Raw genomic sequence first — 12,921 nt, 5'->3', positions numbered from 1 at the left:
GTGTGTGTTCAGGTTAGGGTTAATGGTCTTGTGCCAACACAGGCTCCCTCTTAAAAACAGATATCTGTGTTAAAATCTCAGAGCTCGCTACTTTCAAGCTGGATGAAAAAATAGTTTGTGGCTACTAAATCTACACACAGGCAGAGAAATGGCCACCAAGGTCTGGAGATGGGTGATGATTGTTGTGTCAGTCCATGAGCTTGGATTTTAGCATCAGAAGAGGTTACAGATGGGCAGGCAAAGAAGTGAAAGCTCCTTGCACAGTTTGACTCTTCAGTAAAATAAAAAGGTGTTGTTTTCCCCCTTGGCTTAAATATTTGTTATTTCAACCAAATAAATAATTCAGCCAGAAAATCATTTTCAAACACTTTATGAAAACAAAGGCAAAAATAAGCAAGAATAACCATCCCTCTTTTCCCACAGAAATTAATAACTTTTGAAGGAAAAATATTTATTCAAAAGCCCTTTTTTTTCCATTTAGAATAGATTACAGATGAAAATAATTTGCCTATCCCTTAATGAAGTCCATTATACCAGACTAGTTTCATAGTCTGTCTCACACAGATACCATTGAGTTAAGCTTTGTGTTGGGAGATGGGAATTCCACACCAAATTGAATTGGAGACTGAAGCAGGAACAATTATGGCTGCAAATTATTAAAGCTTTGCTATATTGGAAATTCACAGCATGCTTATAGTGGTAACTTACTATTAAGAAGAGCCATACTACAAAGCTAAAAAATAGAGGAAAAAGAACCATATTGCTTTGATCACAATTCCATGTTTAAAGAAACCAATCATTGGCAAAATAATCCCCTTCCCAACTGCGCCGTGGATTAGCTTTGGTTAATGCTAACATTGCCTTTATATGGAGCACATCAAGGGAAAAATTATCAAATAAAATCTAGGGCTGCCTAAGTAATTCACAGTAAATAATGTGCTCGAGGGAAGCCCCTGACACAAACACACACACACACACACACACACTTGCACTCGTTCTCACTTAGGACTTTCCTGTGAGCCAGTTCTGCCTTTGAGTGCAGGGTGAGCGACAACTTCCCAAGCAGGCAGCTCTGACTCACACACATCTGTTCTGACTGGACAAGCACATCAAATGTTATATTTCCAGCTAATGAAAGGAAGATCAGAGCTCCTAAATTAGCTGTCCAGTGTGAAGTTTTTTATGAATAGTTATTCCAAGTTGTCTTCTGGGGAATCTTTTCTGGGCCTTCTTTTAAAATTTGCTGCTCAAAGATTGCTCTGCTGCAAGCTTGTTAGCTGGAGTGCTCATGGAAGGCTGCTCCCAGAGCAATGCACATCCATATGCTGAAGATATGAAGTAATATTCCTAACTACTTTTTCAGTATTCCCCAGATCTACAAGCACCGAATGGGTATGCCTCTTTTATTTATTTGGGGGTGTTACTGATTTTAGATGAGGGAATGTCAGACTATATAAGCAAATGCTGTCTTGTTGCCTTTTAGGAATGACATTTGATTTCCAGGCCCCTCCCCAGTTTTTTGGAATCGCTGTTTTCTGCAAAGGGAACATACAGCGAGTTTCAAGCTCATCCTTAATGCGGGAATTTTTTTTTTTTTTTTTTTTGGAGCAGGAGCAGTACCAGCCTATGAAACAAAACTCTCCCGGGCCCCAGGCCTGGGAATTAAGTGTTAGTGAGTGGGAGGCTCTGCCCATGCATCCCAGCTTAGGTGTGAACATTTGAGGCAAAAACCTGCACACTTGAGAGTGGGGGAGGTGCCTGGCACCCTATGGACACCTGTAAGAGACAGTCTGAAGATCCCTCATCTGCCTCACGATCATCGCCGAGGGGAGACTGAGCACAGGAGTCCTGGCCTGGCTGAGGTGGGGTGTCTGCCAAGTGTTGCCTGCAGGTGTGCCCACTGGGAACTGGTACGCATTCCTGAGGAAATTAGTGCAGGTCACAGTGGACTGCGCCGTTCTTGCTGCCCAGGCGGGAAGGACTGCGCTGAAGCGGAAAGGAATGACCTGTCCTGTCCACCTGTCCTGTACGTCTGTCCTGTACCTGTTTCCCAAAGCAACGGGCCCCATAATCAACGGCTGTAGATTTCCCCACCTCTTGGCCAGCTGCCCCTCGCTTCTGAAAAGGACTATAAAGGGACTTTCTGAAATAACTGAGCCCGAGATCTCCCCATGGAAAGAGGACGAATCTAATGGCAGAAGACCACGAGGACTTCGTCTCATCCATTGGTAGCTACTGCCCCCCTTTTTCTTCCTCTACTCTTTTACTTTGTTTTTCTTTATCCCCCTCTCTTTCTCTCCTATTGCATTACTCTGTTGTGGGCACTTAATAAAGGTGCACTGTTCTGATTAAAACTGAAATCTCTTGTGTCCTTTAACACTCTGAGATCGATAAACGAGCCATCATGATCCCCGCTTGTATTAGCAGATCGCGACAACACCACAGGCAGAGCTGCATACAAGGGACACTTGAGAATGAATCCTTTGCTGGACAGCCAGAAAAGCTGCTGCTCCGAAAGCCACCAACACAAAAAAGATAAGCAAACCTGAGAATGAACTGACATTCAAACAAATCTTTTGTGTATACTCAATGTATTTTTTTTGTGTAGTTGAGATTTTAAATGCATTCAATCCTTCAGAGGGAGCTTCATTCACAGTGTTTTAGAGGGATGTGGTCTTGCACCTGCGCCTGCCTCAGCACTAGCCCAGTGATGTCCATCCCTGTGCTTTTTAGCCAGCCTACAACAGCACAACATGAGCTTGTGAAGCCCTGAGAGATCCCTCAGTGAGGGCTGTTCTGCAAGGACCCATGGACATTACAAATCCTGTTGTGTTCAGGCAGGATTGCAAACACTGAGATGAGCTAGCATGAGTGACATGAACATCAGCTAGATCATGTCTATTTTTAACATCCAGCAAAATTATTAGAAGCAGTACTGTTATCATCTGCAGGGCTAAATTCCCCCTAAAAGGAGAAGGTATTGTGGGACATCCCATACAAAATGATGCTTGGAGGTTACACCACAGTATATGCTATTACATTACATTTCTACCCATCTACCATCCCTGTAGCCTGTTCAAAGAATGGTAAGTAAAAGCTGAGCTGCTGCTAACCACTTTACAAATGAAAACCTTGATTTTATTTGATGGTGTAAGACTTGAGGAGAAAATGGGGGGAAGATCACAGAACAGAATAAATTTTATTAGTAGAGTAGATGTGGCAGAATAATTACAGTTTCTGGGGGAGTGTGGGGAACAGCATAAGAAGGCTGGAAAAGAAATAGCAGCTTAAAAATTGATTGTCTGTTTGGGGTGATAGTAAAGTCAAAAGTGCCATTTCCAGTCTAAAATCCCTATATCCAATACTAAAGAGTATTAGAGCCTAAATAAGGATTTGAATACAAATGTCTTCAACTCCGGCTCACCACAAAATTAAAGGATCTGTTCCAGGAAATACAGTGTCTGCATGAAGATACCCCCCTAGATCTATGCCTTTGAAGCTTAAGTTTTAATTTGGGATTAAAAAAAAATAAGTTGCACAGGGCCATGCAGGAGTCTGACACAGTATCCTAGAAGAGATCCTCAGCTGCTGCAGACTCCAGCAGAACAGGATTGAGGGTCTTGCCACTTGCCTGCCCTGGAGAAGGAACACTGCCCATGGTGATGCTGCTGATGCAAGAGTGATTCAACTGTGAAAGAAATGCTGCATATGGGAGAGAAGCAGGGAATCCAGGGCAGGCAGGATGGCACACAGGCTGGCTGAGTCCTGCTGATGCTGGTTTTAAAGCCAAACACACGTGGTTTGAGTTAAGGCTGGCCTCCCTCTGTCCAAATGCATTGCAGATTATGGATGATGTGGGCTTTGCATGGGCAATTTTTTTCTTTTTCATCTCAGTATAAGGCAGCCCAGGAGACACCATCATGTATGATGTGAGCATTTTTCTTGTGCTCTGTCTTTGATTTAATCAAAAGAACTTTCTTAGCAGCCTGGATATACTGGGTGACCACTTCTACTATTCTCAGCATTTTGTAACATGATTATTTTACCTGTCCTCTCTTATGTGCACTCAGAAGTCTTGAGTGCACTCAGAAGCACCAGGCACAGCTCATTGATTTAGGGACATCTGAACTGGGATAAAATAAGACAGTGGGTAGCTTGTACCATTGTGTCTTTACCTCTTCCTGTAGACAGGGCTGGCAGTAGGGTCGCCTTCAGCAGGTGCCCATGGGTGGGCCTGTCAGACAAGGTGCCTCAGTGCTGAAGTGCTGTGTAGCACTGAAGCAGCAGTGGCGGCAGAGTCCTGGGATGCAGGGCATGCTGTTAATCGGACTGCTGGGAGCTGAGGCTGGCCCACGGCTCCAGTGGTGTCCCTCTGCCATGATTTTTGGCCTCTGTGGTGTTGTCCCAGGCAGGTGTCACAGACCCAGGAGCACCAGGAGGCTCTGCCTCAGTGTGACAGTGGGGATTTGGTGCCCAGCCTCACTGATGCTTTGCCAGCTGCCCAGCTGCTCTGCAAGCAATCCTGAGATTGGGGTTTGTTTTTGTTTATTCCATGACATTTCAAATTTGAAAAAAACCCCACACCAATACCAGGAAAACCCCCAATACCCAAAGGTATTTCCAGAGAAGGATATTTCCCATTTTCTCCTGCTGGGCAGGGTTGCTGTCCCTTTGTCCCATGGTGCAGTGCTTTCCATTTTATGGTCTGCTGTTCTTGGGTCAGACCTGGACACAGGAGCCTGTCCAAATTAGGGGCCTTCTAAGCCTGGTTCATGGACCACTTGCAAGCTCCCTCCAAAGTGAGTGTGTGCAAATTCACTGGTTGTATTCCTCGTCTTTCTGGAGCTTGTTGTGCAACTAAAGATTGGTTTCTGAGTCATCCTGCTGTGAGTCCCAAGTCCTGCAGGGAGACATGCCAGTATGAGCCATATTAGCACAAAGATCTAGTGAAGGGAGTCGGTGACTTCATTTTAGCCAGTGGGAGAATTTGTACCCTGCAGCTCAGCTTGGGCTCTGAGGGCAAGGAAACCTTTGGTGAGGGGCAGCTGAGAGCAGACAAGGGTTAATTTTTTCACCTGGAAGAGCTGCATTTTCCTGAAGAGGGAAGAGCCTCCAAATCTCTCCTGTGAGCTCTAGAAAACATTTTGAAAGTTTTTTTCTTCTTCAAATAAAGAATTCATTAAGTTTTCTGTTCCTCTGAGTCCCCGTGCTTCCCATTCCCAGAGGCATAATATTGAGCCTAATCACCAACTAGAACAACTGAGGCCTTTATTTTGGTGTAAAGCTGCATGAAAAAAGAAAGTCCCCTGTGTATGCAGCTGTAACACTTCCATAATTTTAAGAAATATGGAGAAATTCACAACTGATTTCCAAATCTGTGTCTTCCTTTTTCCTATAATGAGTGTGATGCATACTTTACACTGGCAAGAAAATATAGGAAGCTGATTCTTTTTGTTGTTTTTTTTTTTTTGTTTCTTTGTTTTTGTTTTCATTCAGTTACAGAAGGGCTGGAACTGCAGAAAGCTGAGATAAGAGCCCTACCCCTTCCTTGGTGCAGTGAGCACAATATGGAGGATGAAGAGGAACTCAGGGTACAACCACAAGGACTTAGTTGGGTCTTTCCTCAGTTATCAAAAACAAATATGTCTCGTCTGTTTCCTGTCTTGAAAAGGAGGAGCATGAGAGCCATGGAGCGAAACACTCAGTGATGTTGGGGGCAATCAGAGCCTCAGCCACTGAGATACCTGCCCACACCCACAGCTCTGGCAATAAACTGCTGACTACAGGGAATATTATAAAAATTCCTCCCTGGATGCCATAGACACGTCGACGGTTTTGCATATGTTGAAAACTCCCTGGCTAATGACATATTTCCTCTTTGGGCTGACTCATGAGCTGCTTCTCCTCGTTGCTATGAAAGTTGGAAGCACTTCAATGCTGCCTGCTGCAAGTACACTTCATGAAAAGAGAGGAAAATCTCAGTATTATTTCTGGATTTGCAGATTTGACCCTGTCACTTTTGCAGTCAGTGAGCTCTGCCACTCTGGCATTTATTAAATAGCTTGATAGTGGCAGAAGGAACGACAATAAAATTTGTGTGTATAATTTAAAGCAAACAATCTCCGCTCTTAATCTGGCCTTCAAGGCCTGAGGTAAACAACTGCATTTCAAGAGAATGCTACTGAGAAAAGGAACGGTCTGTTGGATGCTACTTGCTTTTAAACATTGAGACAAAGTGCTTAACAGCCTAGAAGCTCTAAGCCCTGCGTTGTTACAGGGAGATAACAGCTCCATTAATTAGATGATCAAATATTACTTTATTTGTAAATTCTTGCATTGGCCTGGAATGCTTTGTGCCTGCTTATGAGACATGTAACTAAATTCTTTTGAGCATTTGTAATATTCCAGTAGATTATTTAATGTAATTGCCATAATTCTTAAATTTACGTAATATTTGCATCAATGTTGTGTGTTGTGGTTCAGGGTATTTATCTGTGCTGATTTTCAGCAGTTCTTGGGGAAAAAATAGAAGGTCTTTTCATGATGTGCAAGTTTTACACAATGTCAAGCCTTGTTTTCTGTCCCTTACCAGGAGAGGTGAGACTTGTGGGTCTGTGTACTTGAGCTCATTTTTAGTTAGCACCATGCCAGCACATGAGCAGAGGGAAACGTGAGAGAAAAGAGGCTGGATAAAGCCTTAAGGGCTGCTGACACAGCGACCAGGAGCCAACCTGGCTCCACTGACTCCTGAGCAGGGGCAGTTTATATGGAGATGGACAACACCTTCCTCTGTGTCTGTCTGCCCTGGTGGTTAAACCACCTGCAAGCTGCTGATGGCCAGAGGTTACAGCCTCAGGGCTTAAGAGAAACTAAAATCACTGCTAATTCACCTTGAAAAGTGGGCTGTAGGCAGAGAGCTCAGGGGTGCAACAAGAGCCAGAGTGGGGAGCCAGGGGCACACACAGTGGCAGAGTTGTGCCAGAAATCACTTGGCCCTTGAGCCAGCGCCAGGCTGCCTTGCAGGGATGTGGGCTGCACAGACTGGAATCACTGGTGGATTTAAATCAGTCCTAGCATTTCACAACCTCTCCCTGTAGCTCCCTATGCAGGGCCCCTATACATTTGTGTATCATACAGCTCCTTCACAGCCTGCAGTACTTTTAACACACAATATACATGTTTATCTTAAAGCAGGATAGACACCAACTAACACTGCTCGTTAATGAGGGCACAATCAACTTGCATAACCTTGAACCACTGAATGCACACAGCAATGTATGAATGAGAGGTTAACTGCAGATGACAGCTCATTTCTTTTTGCTCTTCTGCCCAGAACATCCTGCCAATACACACATTATAAATAACATGTTCTTGTGATGGTAATGGGGGGGGGGGCATTTCAGAAGCAAGCATTGCTAATTTTTTTTAGGAGTGATTACATGACATTTGGGGGTTCAGCTCTAATGCCATCTGTTACCTTGGCTGCTGGGATCAGCTGTTTCCGCTGCAGGATCTCCACTGCTGGTACCCTTGACCACAGCCCAGTTCTGCATTCTGAATTAGAAAGTTAAATGTGAAACAAATTAACATAAAAACCTACGGAAAAGGGCAAGTTGCATTTTTGATGTGCCTGAGACACCAGTGCCCATGTGACTCACAGTTCACGACTCGCAGAGTGGTGTCATTCGTAATTCATGTAAGCGCTCACTTGCTCACCCACACACACCCGTGTTATATCCTGCTTTTCCATGCAAAGCACTCAGCCAGCCATACAGCCCAGTTAGCAACACGCTAGCTCTGCTCTCACACAGATTATGCCACATCAGAGTTCTTTCTGTGGGGAATATATTTACTTGCTGTAAGGAGCCATCTAGTGAGGGTTTACTGCACATAAAATTAAAGTCACTGTTTCTTTACTGTTTCCAGGCAATACCGAAAGAAAACGTGCTAATTTTTTCCCCTCTTTCCCCCTCTCCATGTTCTCCTTGCCACACTTAAGGTGCAGCTAAAGCAAACGGCTTGAGCAGGTGAGGCTGTGCAGGACTGAATGCTCTTTCCCCCGGCTGTCCCTGTACAAAGGACAAGGCGCACATGTGCTCAGCCTGGCTCAGCTCTGCTCTCGGGGGACCCGCACGGAGTCAGCACAGTCCCAAAGGACCTGCCCTGTGCGCTGGCAAGAGCGAAAGCGAAGTGTGTGGGTGGAGAATGAAGGGAAGGGCCACGCTAGGCAGAAATGAAAGGCCTTAAACTTGGTCCTGCTCTGGTGTGCGGGGAACCGAAGGCAAAGGCAGCCGGTGAAAGTGCCCTTCGTCACGCAGGCAGCGATGGCATAGCTGGGAGCTTAATTTAATTGGCAGAAGGCTGAGCCAGAGCCTCCGTCAGCACACAGATAAAAGAGAGCAGCATTTGAATGGTGGGCACTTCTTGCTGATTTGCTTTTTAGGTTTGTTTTGTTCTTTAAAGAACGATGAGCTCGTGCAGATGGAAATGCGAGAGTAGAGTTGAGAGTGTCTGTGCACTGCAGAAATCTGAAGTTACTGCTCCTGGAGCATCAAAAGCACAGTTACAATGCAAATCCATATTGTGAGGAAGTGTACAGTCTGCAAAGGGACCAAGCACACCAAGTTAAATATTAAGCCCTCGGCCAGGGAAATGACAGCAGCTTTTCCACAGGTTAGAAGTAAGATTTTGTTATGCTCTGAAATTATACCCAGTAAGTGCAGCTGGGTGCAGGGACAGGGTGGAGGGGCAGCATCACCTGTTTCAGGTAAGCTGAAACAGTCTCCAGACTGAAACCGAGCAGGCAGTGGGATCTCCATCAAGGTGTGCCTGGCATGCTCCACAGCAGGCGATGTGCTGGAGTCTCCATCATGACATTCACTGAGGGGGCTCTTCTGGTCCCTGCAAGCCTCCTGGGGTGGGAGTTTGCAAGCAAGCAAGCAGCTGCACAGCACTTTGAGCAGCCTTATGCTGTGCTGGCACTGGAGTAATCCTCCCCATCTCCTGCCTGCCTATTTGCAGTGCTGGCTCTTAGTAGGCAGCTTTTCTGCTCCTCGATAGCTCAGCTCTGCGCTCTCCCACGTTGTCCTCAGCTCAATTCCCTTAGGCACAACTGGCCAGCCCTCAATGGGAGAGCACCAAGAGACAGCTCCGTGGCACACTGCAGGAAAGAGACGCTGAGGCATTTGACACTGCGATACACAATAAACAGGACAGTCATTTTTCACAGCTACGATGCATATCAGGATAGGGAAAGTAATCCAACTTTTATAAACAAGCCTGTATTCTACAAAACCCAGACACTCTCTCACGCGCAAGAAAATGCCCTGAATTATGAATGTCTGCCATTTTACAATAACTATTCCTTGCTTTTAAGTTTTTTTCCCTTGAAAATGCAATAAATTAAATTTTTTTTTCTTTTGACAGTGAGAAAATCCCCAATTTTTCGGTGGAAATTATTTGACTACATCAATGATTAATAGGTTTAATGTAATAGCTGCAGTGGAAATTTAGAAAGCAAACAAGCCAAACAGAGCTGAATGGATTTGTTATAATGATTTCATTAGGGATTTTTAAAAGTTTGCTTTATACATGCAGTTTGTTGTCAGAAAGAATTGGCTGAATTCAGTCAAATGGTTTGTTCTTTGTCTGTCCATGGTCACCATAGCTACCATTTCAATCTGTTAACATATGTGGTATTATTTTTGTTCCTTTCTCTTAAATTCTGTTCACAGATGCTGTCAAGATTTCCCTTTGTACACATCTGATCGGTTCATGCCAGGTTTGGCTCCGTGCCTTTCCAGGGGAGAGCCTCTCTGATGAGGACAAGGTGGTTAGGCACTCGGTGCAGCAATGGAGACAGGATTAGAAGCTGGGGTGGGGATGGCTCCTACTCCACTAAGGCATGGGATCTGTGAGAAATACCTTGGGAAGACATTGTCAGAGGTGTACCTTTATTCTGGAGAGGTGGGTATTCCCCGCATATGCTGTGGCAGATCCTTGGCTGCCATAAAGCAGTATAAATATATTCATTTTAGTGGAGGTGTCGTGTCTGCTGATAGTGAGGTCCTGTGATGTTGCTCATTACACAGGTTTTGGGTAAGGAGCCAAGAGATGAAGGGAGGCACGGCTACAACATTTTAAATAAATAAGTAATAAGATTGTACGGTCTCTATTCTTTTGCTTTTTCTAGTCTTAGAAAAGCAGGTTGCCACTGAGTGGAGGTGTATCCGTTCTGTGCTATGGAGGGGATTGGAATATTTAGTGGAGATCAGATTATCCACATTTCACATTTTAATTGGCCTTTAGTGAGGAAAAAAATCAGCTTTTTCTTTTGCTGAATGTGAAGGTGATTGAGATGGCTTCATTTTCTTTCCAGCTGTGAAGCAGGCAGGTAAATATATTGATGTATGTATGCAATACAGTTTATAGTGATGCTGTGAGAGAAATCAGATAGTCTGGAAAATACACAATTTCCTTTCAACAAAGCACTCACAGTAGAGAGTAAAGTTAAGGTGAGTCTATATATTTGTATTTTTAAGAGCATAAAAGCATTTGTTTAAAGCTCTGTGGCTCTGATTTTTCAGAGCCACTGAGCACCCTGCTCTCTGGCTTCTTTTAACTGGAGATGTAGGTTTCCAGCATTTCTGGCAGCCAGGCCCCCTTCACTAATGCCTGCAGAGAGTAGCTGGAGAAAGTGTGAGAAACATTATTGTAATGAAGGGCTAATTCTGCCTCTCCTTCCTGCCTCTCAGTGTGGATGAAAGAGTGCCTGCAAGTCGTGTTATGTGCACAGGAAAAGGGAATTCTGATTACTGGCTCTGGCTCCCCAGGGGCAGGGAGGCTCTCCTAGCACAACTCACAGTAAGCCACATCTGCATTTCCAGTATAAGGCCCATTTTTAAGGACTCCTAGTTTGGCTATAAAAATTCACTTAGCATGCATGAATAGAAACCAAATTGACAAGATAGACCATAACTGCTCTGAAAGGGCCATTAGTTCCTGTCGTATGAAAAATCCACATTTTAAAAAAGCAAGTATTGTTCACATTTGCACAACAGGCTGTAACCTGTTATAGACTGTTGGAAATAATAATTTTCAAAATCACTATTGATACCACAGGCACAGAAACAGCAGGAGGCAGGTGCCTGTGCTTGATATTAATCCAGAGCCTTCTGGTGCCACTGAGCAGGTTGGAATCAGTTTAAACCCTTGATTTACCAACAATGTAACTGAGAAGAGGAAGACCACAGAATAAAGATTTGGTCTGATATCTGGGTTTGGTGCAAGGTTTCTGGTATCATCAGGGGAATCCCAGAGGGGCAGGGCTGTGAGAAGGTACCAATGAAAGACCATCCATCTCCTGTGCTCAGTGCTGCTGGGCAGGGAAAATGAATCTGTTTTTGGTGCATTCCATGTTTAATAAGGGGAAAGCTTGGGGCAGATAGGAATGTAGCTTTTTTTTTTTTAAATTGTGATTTTAAGAGGTACTAGGTCATGGCTTTTTAAAAAATTGTTTCTTTTGGTTCATGATTAGTGCCTCACGTGACACCAGATAGAGGTTTCATTGCTTTTTTAAAATTTCTTTTCTGGGTTTTCATGTGTTGCAGGTTTTCTTTAGACAAATACTGGCAAGGAACTAACCTGGATTTCTCTCTCCTCCCTCTGAGATCACTAGCATTTGAGATTTCCAGATTATATTTGGGCTGAATGAAGAGAAAATGTACAATCAAAGGCTGGCACTAGAGTCCCAATGAGCTGTGCTGCCTTAGGGGTGTGTTCACAGAAGCTGAGCCTGAGCCTTCTACTGGTTTTACAACAAAGGGAATTTCCAGGAATTTCAGCAGAGTGATCCCTACATACGTCAGAAGGATGTGAATGATTTTCTCCACTCTCACATGCATGTATGGACATACCAACCTGAACATTTTCACTCTGTTACAACAGTTTGCTTGGACCTATGACTATGGGTTTTGAAGGGAGTTTCAGATTAATTCTAATAGTTCCCTTTCCTGTGGGAATGCCAGTGCTCGGAGGCCCTGTAGGATAGCCCTGGCTGCATTTCCCTAAGATCTTCTGTGTCATGGGAAGAGATTGGGCTGAGTGGTGGAGTAAAGGGGGCTGTGTTGGCAGAAAGTCAACACGGGGATTTTTTGGTAGGATTTCAGGAGCAAGCAGCTGCCTCTCAGCTGGACTTCTCTTCCCCATTGCTGGGATTACCAGGATAGCAGAAAGACAGCAAGACTCATGGAGGACCTCCAGGGAGGCAGGAGACCACCTGGCTGAGGGGTTTGCTGCAGTCAGAGCCCCAGGCACCAGTGTGTCTCCATAGGAGGGTGCAGGGACGGGGCTGCCTGACATGTTGCAAAGGTGCAACACCTCTCTCTGGGCAGTCTTTTCTGCTCTCACCATGGACTGCAGTGACACTGGCCACTGGAAAGCTGCCACCATGGAGGGGCTGGCATAGAGGAGATTTCCTGCTGGATCTGGGCGATATTTCTCATAGTTAGTTATTCTTGACATAGCAGTATCCTTCAAAGGTAATGCCATAGTACTGCACAAGCTCTTGGGGAAAACTTCTTCCCTCACCCAATTAAAAAAAGAAAAAAAGAAAGGTTGATTTAAACACTGAAATGCAAGGGACTGTATTCCTTGCAAAGCTCTTACTATGGGTATCTACTGTTAAACCTCAATCCTTGTCCCACTAGGTCTTGTAACAAAGAGCTCTCTGAAGGGATTGTGTGCATTTCTTGTTCAAAATCTCCTGTGAGAAGAATTCTGTTATTCGACTCCCAGACACCCTAAAAATGATAGCAGCTGTCCCCTGCAATTCCATTTCCCTTCACAGACTAGCACTGCTCACTGGCTGCCCCGGAGACAAGTAAAATGGAAGTTTATAGAAAGAGGGTGGTATATTCCCAG

Source organism: Corvus moneduloides, chromosome 6, assembly GCF_009650955.1.
Source record: "Corvus moneduloides isolate bCorMon1 chromosome 6, bCorMon1.pri, whole genome shotgun sequence".
Classification (NCBI taxonomy): Eukaryota; Metazoa; Chordata; class Aves; order Passeriformes; family Corvidae; genus Corvus; species Corvus moneduloides.
Note: the sequence above shows the minus strand (reverse complement) of the source record.